The 15,809-nt window shown below is 39.4% G+C and overlaps 1 protein-coding gene and 1 pseudogene across 8 annotated transcripts in view; both read right to left on the minus strand.

Annotated features, from left to right (window-relative positions):
* The window catches only part of RASGEF1B (RasGEF domain family member 1B), a 547,852-nt gene that overhangs the window by 146,240 nt on the left and 385,803 nt on the right, over positions 1-15,809 (minus strand). The window lies entirely within an intron of this gene.
* On the minus strand, positions 794-924 carry LOC112647410 (U4 spliceosomal RNA; annotated as a pseudogene).

Here is a 15,809-nt window from a genome sequence, read left to right on the forward strand (position 1 = left end):
TGGATGCATGAGTAGCGAAGTCTAAAAATACCAGTAAGATGAGTCTAGCACAAGTTCTGAAACAAAGAATTAGGAGCCAAATCCACCTTTAATAAATACAAAGGGAAAAAATGTTAATGAAATAAAATAGAATAAAAATATTAAATAAAATATTAAATATTCATTTGATCCTAAAAAACTATAGCATTCTAGAATAATATACTATTAAGGTAAAACATAACTGAGATCAGTGCAAAGCTCTAAATTCAAGTCTGAAAAGCAAACTGTGTAAAGAACAAGATAGCAGAGAGATAGCTTACCAACATATGTACAAAACACTTAGTGGCTTTGGTTGACCACGAGCATATTTCTCAACTTTGTTATTTTCACTCTTCCAACAAAGTTGAGCTTTTTATAAAGCTGTGATTTTTGACTTTATGCTGTGTTAAATGTATAAGACCCTAAAATGGGGTTTTCCAAGAGGTAGTGACCATGATGTTAAAGGGCCTAGAAACCATGTCACACAAGGAAAAATGAAAGACAATGCACTTGAATTCAGTGGAAATACTGGGGGGTGAAGTGGATAAGACAACTGCGTTCAACTATTTAAAGAGCTATCACTTAGAAAAGAGACTGGACATGTTTAGTGCCACCTCATTAAAATTCAGGCCTATGAATAGAAGCTATAAGAAAGTATATTTCAAGTCAACAAAGAGAAGAAGTTGAATTAGAGAGGCTGCATGTGTATACTGTTTAAGAATGTAGGGGCTCGGTTGGTTAAGTTCGAGTCTTGATCTCGGCTCAGATCTTGATCTCAGGGTTATGAGTTCAAGTTGCATGTTGGGCTCTACACTGGGTGAGGCATCTACTTGAAAAGTTTTCAATTAGCAATAATCACGCCTCAGATAAACCTCATTGGCTACGATAATGTCACTGCGCAAAGCTGGAGTCTACTTGAAAAAAAAAAGAATGTAAACCATGTAGTCAAAGCCAGGTCCTCTACTTATAGTTGGGTGATGTTGGACAGCTGCCCAGCCTCATTAAGCCTCAGTTTCCCCTTTATCTGTAAAATAGAAATACTAACAGTACCATTTCTTAAGGTTGTGATAAAGATTAAATAGGATTTTTGAAGATAAAATGCTTAACTCAGTGCCTAACACATAGTAAGCAAACAATACATTTTATTTATTATCATTAGTAAATAATAGCTATATAAATATGCAAGGAACTGCCTCAATTGGTAGAAATTTGCCTCTAACTGCAGATAGTCACAAGAGGTTTGGCCGGTGTTTGTAGGACAGATTTAAGCATCAGATGAGAAGTTGGACTAGATGACATTTAAATTACCGTCCAGGGATGAATAAGCCATTCTATATCCCTTAAGACAGGAATAACTTTAGTGTCTCCCAGAATACTTAGCACTACTTGTCAAATGATATTCAACTTCTATATTTAATAAAATTGTTGATTATACAGTTATAAATGTATACTTTTCTTATGGTAAGAGTTGTTTCATACTGAAATGAAGACATACGAGGATTCTTGATTTTTCTGTCTTTCATTTAATCGAAAAAAAAGATACCACGAAATTTTATAATTACTGGTATTGACTAAAACAAAAGAGTGTAAACTTTAGTGCTTACAAACTCTTCTTTGTGGGAGGTTTAAATTCATATGTACAAAGCTCTCATCTTCTCACACTTGGTACTTCCCTAACAGAATGCTTCATTTTTTTAAAGATTTTATTTACTTATTCATGAGAGAGAGAGACGGAGACATAGGCTGACAGAGGAGAAACGGGCTCCATGCAAGGACCCCGATGTGGGACTCGATCTTCAAACTTCTGGATCATGCCCTGAGCCGAAGGCAGACACTCAGACACCTGAGCCACTCAGACATCCCAAAATGCCTCATTTTAAACTGCTCAGGGGACACCTGGGCTGCTCAGTGGTTGAGCGTCCGCCTTGAGCTCAGGTCATGACCTTAGGGTCCTGGGATCGCGTCCCACGTCTGGCTCCCTGCATGGAGCCTGCTTCTCCCTCTGTCTGTGTCTCTGCCTCTCTCTCTCCATATCTCTCATGAATAAATAAATAAAATCTTAAAAAAAAATAAACTGTTCAGATATTTTCAAGGTACAAAAGGCTAAATTTTCTTTCATGACTGACGTTCTATTAAAAGTCAAAGCTGAAGCCAGTAATCATTTTTCCTTCTCTTTGCATAGGCAGCATCTGGAAATGCTGACCATGATCACTCTTGCTTTCTATAGGCACAGCGTGCAGTTCCAACTCCCACTGCAATCCTGTTTAATAAAATAGATCCGATAGAATTACCTAAACAAGGTAATATACCGATCTTCCTCAATTATCTCATTGTTATCAGTTAATAGGAGGGAATTCATGATGGCCAAGGCCTGTCTTCATGGTCTCTAGTTGATAAAAATCTTTCCTTTTCTTACAATGAGTTCCAGCATAACAGTGGGCATTAATCATCTGTGAGAGGTGTTTTACTTTAATTAATGGAAGTTTAGAGTCAGGTACTCTGGCCAAGAGAATCTTAAATGTGTAAGTGGGGAGAAAAGTTCTTAATTCTGGGTTTGAACAAGCTCCAGATTCTGGGTATGTGGTGAAATAGATGAGGTTTTCACAAGCACAGACAGGATTTCCAGAACATTCAGCCTCTACCATATGCCATACACTTTGCCACACCTCAAGGACTACAAAGAAAAGAAACATGGTCCACAACTCAACTAAGAGGAGACAGAAATCCAAGCAAACAATTTCAACAAAATGAGAGGACTACAGTAGTAGATAACAAAGTACAGTTTTAACTCAGAATAGAGGAGGAAAGAGGAGTAGAAGTGGAAGACTGGAAGAGAGGAGCGCATCAGGCAGGAACAGCCTACACAATGGCACAGAGTTATGAAGCAGTGTGTGGGAGTCGAGGGACAGAACAGTGGAGCTGAGGCTAGGGTGGTGGCGGGGAAATATGTCACCATATATGCCTCATTCTGCCCTACAGACATTTGGACTAACTTGGTAGTAATGGGAAGTCACTAAGGAACTTGATCAGATTTGCAATTGAAAGGATAATTCTGTAGTGGTATTGATGAGGTGCTGAAAGAAGGTGAGAGTGGAGAGGGGAACCAGTTAGAGTTCTGCAGCAACCAGAGGAGAGATGACAAAGACCTTAATTACAGCAATCACAATGGGAAAGGAGAGGATGAATGTCAAGGGTTTAGAGCTATCTGAATTGAGTGGCTGACTGAATGGAAGAGAAAGAAGAATGAAGGATGCTGCCCAAGTACCGACCTTGAATTGTTAGGTAGAAGGTAGGAACGTTCACTGAGAGAGGTACAGAGCATTTGTAGAGCAGGGAAATCAGAAGAAGGGAATGAAAGAACCAACTGGCCTAGTTTTGAACATATTGAACAAATAGAACAAAAGAATAAAAAAAAAATTTCTCAAGGAGCAAGAATTGATTTTTTTTTTTTCAGTTGTGCCAGGGGTGCCTACGTGGCTCAGTCAGTTTAGCATTTGCCTTTGGCTCAGGTCACCATCCAGGGTCCTGGGATGGAGGCCTGCATCGGTATCCCTGCTCAGCGGGGAGTCTGCTTCTCCTTCACCCTCTCCCTTGGCCCCTTCCCCTTGCTTGCTCTCTCTCTCTCTCTCTCTCTCTCTCAAATGAATAAAATCTTAAAAAAAAAATCCAGGAATGGAATATTAGAAGGTGAATGAAACAGTGAAAGAGACTGAGAAAGTAGATGGGAATTAGAAGGTTCAGCTCTCAAGAAAATCAAGAGAGGAACAACTTTCAAGAAAAGGTCAGTTGAGTCAAGTTAGAGAAGAACTGAAATGTATTCTGGGTTTAGCAGTAAGGATTTTCCTTTGACCTTGGCAAGATTACTTTCTCTGGTGCAGTTAAGGAAGGACTCTTCCATGCCACAAAGCACGAGAACATTTCCCTCCCCTCTCTTTCTTTTTCTACTTTATTGTAATCTCAATGTGTCTACAAATGCTGGTTTCCTTTTCAAAGCTCTTGGTGTAAAAATCACAGTTTCTGCCTTTTGCAAATGAATAATGTCTTTTAAGAGTTATTCTGTAAGCAAAGGTCTTTTAAGGTAAGGTTGAATTTTTCACTAAGCTGTTTGTTAGGGAGGTTTCAGAAGGCATTGAACGAAAAATAGCCTTAACCCAGGTAATCAAGAAAACAGTGATCTCAGATACAACAATATGAGAACTTCTTTCCCTTTCTTTTCCTACCACTTCCCTTCCCTTCTTAACAGGCAGCTACAATGTGGAAAGAATTAAGTCTTGGCGATTTGAGGACATAAATGAATGAATAAGGCACAAATCCTGCCTCGCCTAAGCCCCCAGCCACAGAAATTATAAGCCCTGCAAAAGACAGACATGAAATCAACCAATCCCAAAGTCAGGTCGGGTGAAATAAATAAATGTTCATAATGGTAAAAGCAAAGTTCTACAGGGGCCCGAATATAATTCCCTATCTCTCATAAAATGCAGGAAATGACTTTTAAAAATGTAGACACAATTGGGGAGTTCATCACACCACTAATTACCTCCCTTACTCTTCAGACCATAAACTTTTATGCAATCTGTTCTCTGTTTACTTCATTCATACTCATTTACTTCCCCAGACATCTAAATTGTCGATATGAAAAACTTAACAGGCATTAGTGGCAAGTGGAGATTCCAGCTCTACTCTTGGCTCTATTGTGATTCCTTCATTAAATTGAACTTTAATGCTATTTAATATCACTTTGACTCTTCATTGAAAGTGTTAAAGTTCTTAAAATTAAACGCGTAGCCTCATGAATTAGGTGAACACTAAATCTCTTTCTCCCAGAGGAGATAAACTGGGACACCAAAATATATGGAAGGGCTTCTGAAGAATACTATTTTGATCTGAGTAACCTCATGGTGATATCTTTGCAGTTCATATCCTCTTTAAAGTTCTTTGTAAAGCAACTGCTTTTAAAGAGACAACCTAACGCTATACGCTCACACATTTTTTCCCATTTGTGCAGGGTTGCTATTTATAACTGGAGCCTTTGGAAAATGAAAATCTAAGGTTGGTTAGCTATAGCCAGAGTGACCCATAATATAAGTCAGGTCACACTTTTTTGGCATCCTTCTGTGTCCTCTCGGGAAACTTTGATTATATTTCAACTCTGTTCAACTAGGAACAGAAAAGAGATCGTCCAAATGAAAACCCATCTCCCTAGCAGGCATGCCTGGTTTTGGATGCTAACTCTACCATTTATTAGCTCTGTGACCTTGAACAAGTTCTTTATCCTCTTTAGGCTTCATCTTTAAAATGATTAAATGGGAGACTGGATATGAAGAACTTACGTTAGGTTTGGCAGAGTACTTGAACAATGGTAGTTATTATAATAATTATTACTGCTGTTATCACTTATGCCCAACTGACCTGGTTTACTGTTTATAGCAGACTGCCTCACACATGGAAGGCATTCAATATTTGTTTTTGTTGTTGTTGTTGGTTTTTTTTTTTTTTCTTAGTGGATGCCTGGCTGGCATAGAATACTTAGAATGTGGTATTTTCAAGAAGGGCTTCCTTTGGCTTTCTCAAGGGTGCCTACAGTATTGGGAAGATAGCAAAACTGCATACATTCTACATTAATTCTGCTGATAATTCTATAGTGCTATTTCTTAGAGTTTAGTGATTTTTTTTTTTTTCTGATCTAGAGTGAACAGAGAGTATATATATCTTCTGGTAATCTTAGATCATCTTTTTTCCTTATTCCCAGGTGGGACCAATTAAAGTTTCTTTTTCTGTCAATAACAGACCAAACATTTGGTCAACAGGCAGTCTACCAAACATTTTCTTATCAGTTTCATTTGATATTTTTCAGCTGGGTTCTGGGAGAAAAATCGGGGCAGTGTTAACGTGAAAGTGTTAGCATGATGAGACAAGAAAAGAATAAACAGTAGTTCTGTAATATAAATATGACTCCATGACCTTTGATAAAACGTTACAGTTCCCAATAGCAAGGGTCTGGTGATCTGTATGTGTGGGAGTCTGTACGTGTGCTGTTAACAAAATATTTACCTCATATTTAAACATCAAGTACATCATAACGTGGCTGTACATTTAGTCCATACATGTCGTACCATAGATTTCAGCCTTTTTTAAAGATTGTATTTATTTATTCAAGAGAGACACAGAGAGGCAGAGACACAGGCAGAGGGAGAAGCAGGCTCCCCTCAGACAGTCTGATGCGGCACAGATTTCAGCCTTTATAGATAAGTTGTAAAGAAAGATCAGAACAAGAATGATTTTTGTTAAGCCTGTTGTTTCCCATTTCCATAGTGTATAGGCATCTACCTGCTTCTGAATTGATGAATTTTGTAAACCTAATAAAAAATATTCTACAGGGGTGCCTGAGTGACTCAGTTGGTTAAGTGTCTGCCTTCTGCTCAGGTCACGATCTCAGTGTCCTGGGATGGCATCCCACATTGGGCTCCTTGCTCAGTGGGGAGCCTGTTTCTCCCTCTCCCTCTGCCTCCCCACTAGCTCATGTCCTCGCTTGCTCTCTATGAATAAATAAAATCTTCAAAAATAAAAATTCTACAGATATTAATTGTTCATATTTCATTTATTTTCTATAGGTTTTGGGAGCTGACATTGAATATTTTTATATGCTTACAGAACATAAGTTGAACAGCCATTGGTTTAAGCATATTTGTTAAATCTTATTACAACTCTCTGTAGCTTATCAAACCTGTTTATGGAGCCATTTTGTCTATTAAGAATATTGGAATAGATAGACTTCTTGTCCTTGCACATCAGGCTGCATTTCTTACCTGGTGAATTCCTACCTATGAACCCAAACTTCAGCCTAGGTTGTGCTATGTGACAGTGGGAACCCAAGAATCTAAATTTAAAGGATATATATTTTCACTATGGTTATTTAATATTTGCAGGTATACCTCATTTTATTGCACTACAAAGATATTGTGTTTTTTGTTTGTTTTTTATAAACTGAAGGTTCAAGACTTCAGTGGAGGAAGTCACTGCAGACGTGGTAGAAATAGCAAGAGAATTATTTTTTTTTTAATCTTTTTTAAAATTTTTATCTATTTATGATAGTCACACACAGAGAGAGAGAGAGAGGCAGAGAGACACAGGCAGAGGGAGAAGCAGGCTCCATGCACCAGGAGCCCGACGTGGGATTTGATCCCGAGTCTCCAGGATCGCGCCCTGGGCCAAAGGCAGGCGCTAAACCGCTGCGCCACCCAGGGATCCCAGCAAGAGAATTAGATCAGAAATGGAGCCTAACGATGGGAGTAAATTGTTGCAATTTCATGATAAAACTTTAACAGATAAGGAGTTGCTGCTATGGATGAGAAAAAAAAAGTTTCTTGAGATCAAATCTACTCCTGGTGAAGATGCTGTGAAGATTATTTATTAAAATGACAACAAAGGATTTAGATCATTACATAAACTTAGTTGATGAAGCAGCAGCAGGGTTTGAGAGAACTGACTCCAGTTTTGAAGGAAGTTATACTGTGGGTAAAATGCTATCAGACAGCATGGCATGCTACAGAGAATCATTTGTGGAGAAGAAGAAGGAGGAGGAGAAGGAAGAGGAGGAGAAGAAGAAAGAAGAAGAATAAAAGAGCCAGTTGATGTGGCAAACTTCATCATTGTCTCATTTTAAGAAATTGCTATAGCCACCCCAACCTTAAGCTGGTGACCCAGATCAGTCGGCCAATCAACATCAAGGGCAAAACCCTCTACCAGCAAAAAGATTGCAACTCGCTAAAAGCTCAGGTGATGGTTAGCATTTTTTAGCAATTAAGTATTTTTTTTTAGTTAAGGTATGTACTTGTTTTTTAGACACAATAATACTGCCCACTTAAAAGACCATGGTGTAGTGTAAACATAACTTTTACATGCACTAGGAAACAAAAAAAAAAAATTCACTTGACCCACATTATTGCCATATTCACTTTATTGTGGCGGTCTTGAACTGAACTATGTGATATCTCTGAGATATGCCTATATAGGACAGGAGCAGTGTCCTATATAGGACACTTTTAATAATTAACTTTTAAAATTCTTTATCTTTAGATGTAGTAGGTTACTCACATGGAGAACTACTTTAACAACCATTATGAGGGACGCCTGGGTGGCTCAGTGGTTGAGCCTTTGGCTCAAGGTGTGATCCTGGATTCCCAGGTTCGAGTCCCACATCAGGCTCCTTGCATGCAGCCTGCTTCTCCGTCTGCCTGTGTCTCTGCCTCTCTCTCTCTCATGAATAAATAAACAAAATCTTTAAAACAAACAAACAAAAACAACCATTATGAACAAGGACAAGAAGATGAAAATAGCTAACTGAATCACAAACTAAAATTCCATATTCACTTAAACATCAGTAACCAAGCATTTACCTGCCTACTACGTGCATGGCATGGTGTCAGGCATTTTGAGGAATGGGGAAAAAATGACATGGACTCCAATGTGTGGTAGAAGTAACAGTTGATGTTTTAGAAGGTTAATTTGTTAAATCAAAATATTGTTATTTTATGTCAAACAAAAGGAGAAGGACTCTAGAATGACATCTGAGGTAAGAATCCACTCTACCCGTAAAATCCTGTGTGATAGAGTTACAGCAAAAGCTGGAGCCCAAAATGTTTGCCTCAGGGAATCCAGACCTGCTTCAGATGATGAGAGAATAGAATATTATGCCAAATACATGTATGAAGACATTTATAGATGTTTTCAAACTATGACAGCTCCTATATACAATAAGTATCGATAAAAATGTTATTTGTAATGGGTTCCACTACAGTACCTCAGTTTGATTATTTTCACTGGAAACTGGTTTGCCTCAGTTCTAGGGAGAACTTTTCTGAAATTCAGTGTATGATAGATATCTGGGTTTATTAAGTTCAGAATTCAAAGACAACGTTCTTGGCTAAGCAGAATCCTACTCATTACCTGGTTCACAGAGACAGAACTTAATGTGTTTATCTCGCTTTCCTCATCCAGGCTCCAATTGGAAGATAGGTCTTAGCAACTAGGCATTTTCAATCCTTTAACTGATATTTACTGTACCAGGTTCTGGTTTCTACCTTCACTAGATTCTAAGTGACTTTCCATAGAGCATGCAGCTACTTTTCTCCTTGGTCTAATTATGCACTAGGATACCATGGCCAAAATAGCAGTGGTGTAGATGAGATGGAAGTTGATTTCTGTCTCAGGCAGTAGTGGGTTAAACACAAGCAGTCAAGAGTTCTGTGGAGTCAGAGATTCTGACTCTTGAATTTCATTCAAGAGTCAAGGTCTAAGGTAGCTATTCTTTGTGTGTGTGTGTGTGTGTGTGTGTTTATTGGAGTTTAATTTGACAGCATATAGTATAACACCCAGTGCTCATCCCGTCAAGTGCCCCCCTCAGTGCCCGTCACCCAGTCATCCCCACCCCCGCCCACCTCCCCTTCCACCGCCAGAGTTAGGAGTCTTTCATGTTCTGTCTCCCTCTCTGATTTTTCCCACTCATTTTCTCTCCTTTCCCCTTTAATCCCTTTCACTATTTTTTATATTCCCCAAATGAATGAGACCATATAATGTTTGTCCTTCTCTGATTGACTTACTTCACTCAGCATAATACCCTCCAGTTCCACCCACGTTGAAGCAAATGGTGGGTATTTGTCGTTTCTAATGGCCGAGGAATATTCCATTGTATACATAGACCAAATCTTCTTTATCCATTCCTCTTTCGATGGACACTGAGGCTCCTTCCACAGTTTGGCTATTGTGGACATTGCTGCTAGAAACATCGGGGTGCAGGTGTCCCGGCGTTTCATTGCCTCTGTATCTTTGGGGTAAATCCCCAACAGTGCAATTGCTGGGTCGTAGGGCAGGTCTATTTTTAACTCTTTGAGGAACCTCCACACAGTTTTCCAGAGTGGCTGCACCAGTTCACATTCCCATCAACAGTGCAAGAGGGTTCCCCTTTCTCCACATCCTCTCCAACATTTGTTGTTTCTTGTCTTATTAATTTTCCCCATTCTCACTGGTGTGAAGTGGTATCTCATTGTGGTTTTGATTTGTATTTCCCTGATGGCAAGGGATGCGGAGCATTTTCTCATGTGTTTGTTGGCCATGTCTACGTCTTCTTTGCTGAAATTTCTGTTCGTGTCTTTTGCCCATTTCATTATTGGATTGTTTGTTTCTTTGCTGTTGATTTTAAGAAGTTCTTTATAGATCGTGGATACTAGCTCTTTATCTGATATGTCATTTGCAAATATCTTCTCTAAGGTGGCTATTCTTGCTTTTGCTGCCACATCTGTATTCCAGAGAGCAAGAGGGGTATGCCTTTCTTATGAAAGGCATAACTTAGAAATTGCATATATCACTTCCACTTACATCCCATTGGCTATAATCTCAACATATTGCCACATCTAGCTGCAAAGGAGGCCAAAAAATATGCTTTTTTAGCTAGCTAAAATTTCCTTTATCTTAGAAGAAGAAAATTGACTCCTTAACCTGAAAGTCTCTTTCACCTTGTTACAAAAAGCTTTCAAGGTGAAATACTTAGTTTAATGCATTTTGCTTCACTTACCAGGAGCTAAATGTATAGAGAAAGAGATCCAGTCAAATCAGTTCATGTTCAAAGAATTAAAATCCTGTTTATCTATGACTGTAGTAATTGTAATGTTTTGCGTTGCTCAGCATTATTATTATCTTCTGATTATTCTGTTCCTGACTTTTGTTTTTTTTTTTTTTTTGGAAGCAGCAGTAGGTCATGGACTAGTTTGTGGGTTAGTTTCTCGATCCTCTTGGGTCACTGAGAGCCCGAAATATTGCGTATTAATACCAAGGTACTTCTCACAGAAGAAGTGTTGTCTATCCAGACCCAGCCACCATATCATGATGTAACATTCAATGATCCTCAATGGGGCATGACTTGGAAGACTATTCTTAAAATGGCCCCTGTTTGCTATTTTGGCAAGGAAAATTCTCAGTGCTAAAAGGAGCTAAGGATTAATCTGTTAAGGGGACACCTCTATTTCTTTTCTCCCCACAGATGCCTCCCAACTTTGAAATAAAGCAGCTCCATATTCTGTTGATTCTGAGTTCACCAGTTCCTTTCTTTTTATCTCTTGTTTATCCAGTTACTTCCACCTAGCTCCTCCAGTCTCCCCTTCCTTCACCCGGAAATACAGAGGCGTGGGGAGCTTTGTTTGCTTTCTTAGCCACCCTTCCATTTAATAACACTTCTATCCTTCAAGGCGCTGTATTTCTTCATTCCTTCTGGTCAAATCAAGTAATACATTTAAGTTATTTTCCCTTTGACTGGGGACACATTTACCTGTCACCTAAATTCCTTTTGAGAAAGGTAGGTTGGCATAGCCATGGTTATGGGCAGTTTGTTAATCTAAAAACAGCTCCATCTGTTTGTGTATTCTGTTCAGTTTGCCAAGGTCATGGCACTTTACTGGGTTGTTTTGACTTGGCATGATCTACACAATGCTTGCTGAGCTGAAATAATGTTTCTTTCAGCCCAGTTTCTTGTCTTACCAGTAGTGCCAATCAGAATTTTGTGGGAGAGCCTGGTAAGTTAAATTTTATGTCATCCTCTAATGTTACTTATCTCCCCAAATCCCTGATTTTGTCTCCATCATCGTCTTATTACCTTTCAACAGTCCACTTTGGATATGCCACTAATTTGTTGAAATCCTGAAATCCCTTTTGCATTTTTTGTTAGCCTGTGCAACCTCTTGGGGGCAACATGTTTACGGTCAACTATATTAAAAAGTAGTCTCTTTTAATTCATCCTCCAGAGTATCTCCTATAAATTACAAAGAAAGTCCTCTAGTAATAACATTGTGGGATTTGGGAGAATAAGTTCATCTTGAGCTTTCACAACACAATATTTAGCAGCTGCAAAGGCAAGGAAGACAAAGCTGCCAGGTCATCCCCTGGAAATCCCAAGACACATATTTTTAACATTTGCATTCTTATTTACATAAATTTGTATGCTCCATTCAAAAGACACTGACTCCAATTATGTAAAATAAAACATACAACTCCTCTTGATCTGAGAATGGATAATCACACGTTCCAGGCTTGCTTTTCTGCTGCCCAGAGTGATTTCTTTGGTGTCTCCCTCTCTGCTCCTTAAGTTTTCCTCCTTTATTCCTACCCTCTAATCATAACCATTAATTTAATGAATACTTATCACTTAGTTGTAAAATTGGAGTTAATTTCAAAATATTCTTTTTTCTGTTATGAGCTCACATTGGAATTCTTTGTTATCCAATTGGCGTTTGCATAGCAACTTTCCTTCCCCCATAGCAAGGAAACATTGGTCCTTGGTTCAGCTAGGGGTACCATAATTTGTGTGGCAGAAATTGTACCTGGGTCCAGCATGTAGTCTTTCACTCAACAGAAAGTTTCTTGATAGTGAGGAAGAGAGTTTGGATTTTGGGCAGAATAACCGTAGATTAGAATTATTCACCCAAAACACTGCATTCCATCAACCTCTGTAATTAAAGCTTGATTTTGCTTACATTTTTGGCATCATTTTCCCCTTCAGGTGAATGGAAAATGGAGCTGAATGCAAAATGAATTCATTAGAGTATTTTACAGCTAATGTATTGAACCCAGAAGCCAGAACTGTGGAGAGAAGAAAGAAAAAGAGATTCCTTAAGAGCAACCCCACTCAACCCAAGATAGTCCTGGTGTCACTGTGGAGATACCTGCCTGCTAAGTCTGCTCTACTGTGAGAGGGAGACCTTAGAATCACATAGTGAAACACCACCAAACCAAGAATGGTCATACTGCCCTTAATTTCCTTCTGCTTTCTGTAAAGCCTTGGAGAAAGTCACACCCTACCATTTTTATACTGCTGTTAGTGTTTCTGATCAAGTCTAGGAAAACACCAAAGAAACTCAGGACTGTCTATTGGGGGAAGTGAAACTTAGTCAAAGGAGACCCCTCCATCTCCAAGTTTCATTGACTTCTGACCTTAGCCTTTGAAACAGCTTCTTTCTGTCCCCATTGACAAAGTGGTGGTCTTTTTAGAACCCATATAAACAAAGTCAAAATAGGGGGTGGCTGGAGGGGACAGAAGCAGAGGCAAGGCAGCGAATTTCAGGGCAGTTGCCAAGACATTTTGTGATGTGCAGGGTGTGTTTTACTTGTTTGTTGTTTTAATCTTTGGCCAAATGATACCCTTCTCACTAGGAACTAAAGTCAGCAGATGGGAAGTATCTCACTGAACACAAAGTACAGAAACCCAGTTCCCCTGCTATGCCTGCAAAACATCAGCCTTGCTGACGGCATGAAGAAGAGGCTTCCTGCTCAGCCAGGATCTCATACCCTGTGGACAGCCACTTCAGGCGGGACTTGCCGCCAAGCTGTTACCAGGAATTGCCAAATAGGTTCATTTCCTTTTAAAAAGTGCAAGAAACTCTAGATCTTCCCACATACACCTATAAGTTGGAAACACAAGCCTTTTTTTAAAAAAAATTTTTTTTGTTTCGTTTTTTACTTGTGCTAATAGTAGCTATGTTTCATCCTAGGCTCTGGATTGTGTGTGGCCCAAAGATGCACCTGCCAAGGTACAAAGGACAAGAGGGTGGCGGGCTTCTCAGATAGACTGCAGTCCTTCTGCTGAGGTGTGCTTGGAAAGTGTCTTTGTTTTTTTTTTAATAATAAATTTATTTTTTATTGGTGTTCAATTTGCCAACATACAGAGTAACACCCAGTGCTCATCCCGTCAAGTGCCCCCCTCAGTGCCCGTCACCCATTCACCCCCACCCCACTCCCTCCTCCACTTCCACCACCCCTAGTTCGTTTCCCAGAGTTAGGAGTCTTTATGTTCTGCGTCCCTTTCTGATATTTCCCACACATTTCTTCTCCCTTCCCTTCAATTCCCTTTCACTATTATTTATATTCCCCAAATGAATGAGAACATATAATGTTTGTCCTTCTCTGACTGACTTACTTCACTCAGCATAATACCCTCCAGTTCCATCCACGTTGAAGCAAATGGTGGGTATTTGTCCTTTCTAATGGCTGAGGAATATTCCATTGTATACATAGACCACATCTTCTTTATCCATTCCTCTTTCGATGGACTCCGAGGCTCCTTCCACAGTTTGGCTATTGTGGCCATTGCTGCTATGAACATTGGGGTGCAGGTGTCCCGGCGTTTCATTGCATCTGAATCTTTGGGGTAAAACTCCAACAGTCCAATTGCTGGGTCATAGGGAAGGTCTATTTTGAACTCTTTGAGGAACCTCCACACAGTTTTCCAGAGTGGCTGCACCAGTTCACATTCCCACCAACAGTGTAAGAGGGTCTCCTTTTCTCCGCATCCTCTCCAACATTTGTGATTTCCTGCCTTGTTAATTTTCCCCATTCTCACTGGTGTGAGGTGGTATCTCACTGTGGTTTTAATTTGTATTTCCCTGATGGCAAGTGATGCAGAGCATTTTCTCATGTGCTTGTTGGCCATGTCTATGTCTTCCTCTGTGAGATTTCTGTTCATGTCTTTTGCCCATTTCATGATTAGATTGTTTGTTTCTTTGGTGTTGAGTTTAGTAAGTTCTTTATAGATCTTGGAAACTAGCCCTTTATCTGATACGTCATTTGCAAATATCTTCTCCCATCCTGTAGGGTGTCTTTTAGTTTTGTTGACTGTATCCTTTGCTGTGCAGAAGCTTCTTATCTTGATGAAGTCCCAATAGTTCATTTTTGCTTTTGTTTCGTTTGCCTTCGTGGATGTATCTTGCAAGAAGTTACTGTGGCTGAGTTCAAAAAGGGTGTGGCCTGTGTTCTCCTCTAGGATTTTGATGGACTCTTGTCTCACATTTAGATCTTTCATCCATTTTGAATTTATCTTTGTGTCTGGTGCAAGAGAGTGGTCTAGTTTCATTCTTCTGCATGTGGATGTCCCATTTTCCCAGCACCATGTATTGAAGAGACTGTCTTTCTTCCAGTGGATGGTCTTTCCTCCTTTATCGAATATTAGTTGACCATAAAGTTGAGGGTCCACTTCTGGATTCTTTATTTTGTTCCATTGATCTATGTGTCTGTTTTTGTGCCAGTACCACACTGTCTTGATGACCACAGCTTTGTAGTACAACCTGAAATCTGGCATTGTGATGCCCCCAGATATGGTTTTCTTTTTTAAAATTCCCCTAGCTATTCGGGGTCTTTTCTGATTCCACACAAATCCTAAAATAATTTGTTCTAACTCTCTGAAGAAAGTCCATGGTATTTTGATAGGGATTGCATTAAACGTGCAAATTGCCCTGGGTAGCATTGACATTTTCACAATATTAATTCTGCCAATCCACGAGCATGGAATATTTTTCCATCTCTTTGTGTCTTCCTCAATTTCTTTCAGAAGTGTTCTATAGTTTTGAGGGTATAGATCCTTCACCTCTTTGGTTAGGTTTATTCCTAGGTATCTTATGCTTTTGGGTGCAATTGTAAATGGGATTGACTCCTTAATTTCTCTTTCTTCAGTCTCATTGTTAGTGCATAGAAATGTCACTGATTTCTGGGCATTGATTTTGTATCCTGCCACGCTGCCAAATTGCTGTATGAGTTCTAGCAATCTTGGTGTGGAGGCTTTTGGGTTTTCTATGTATAGTATCATGTCATCGGTGAAGAGGGAGAGTTTGACTTCTTCTTTGCCAATCTGAATGCCTTTCATGTCTTTTTGTTGTCTGATTGCTGAGGCTAGGACTTCCAGTACTATGTTGAATAGCAGTGGTGAGAGTGGACATCCCTGTCATGTTCCTGATCTTAGGGGAAAGGCTCCCAGT

The sequence above is a fragment of the Canis lupus genome, chromosome 32 (assembly GCF_003254725.2).
Source record: "Canis lupus dingo isolate Sandy chromosome 32, ASM325472v2, whole genome shotgun sequence".
In the NCBI taxonomy this organism is placed as follows: Eukaryota; Metazoa; Chordata; class Mammalia; order Carnivora; family Canidae; genus Canis; species Canis lupus.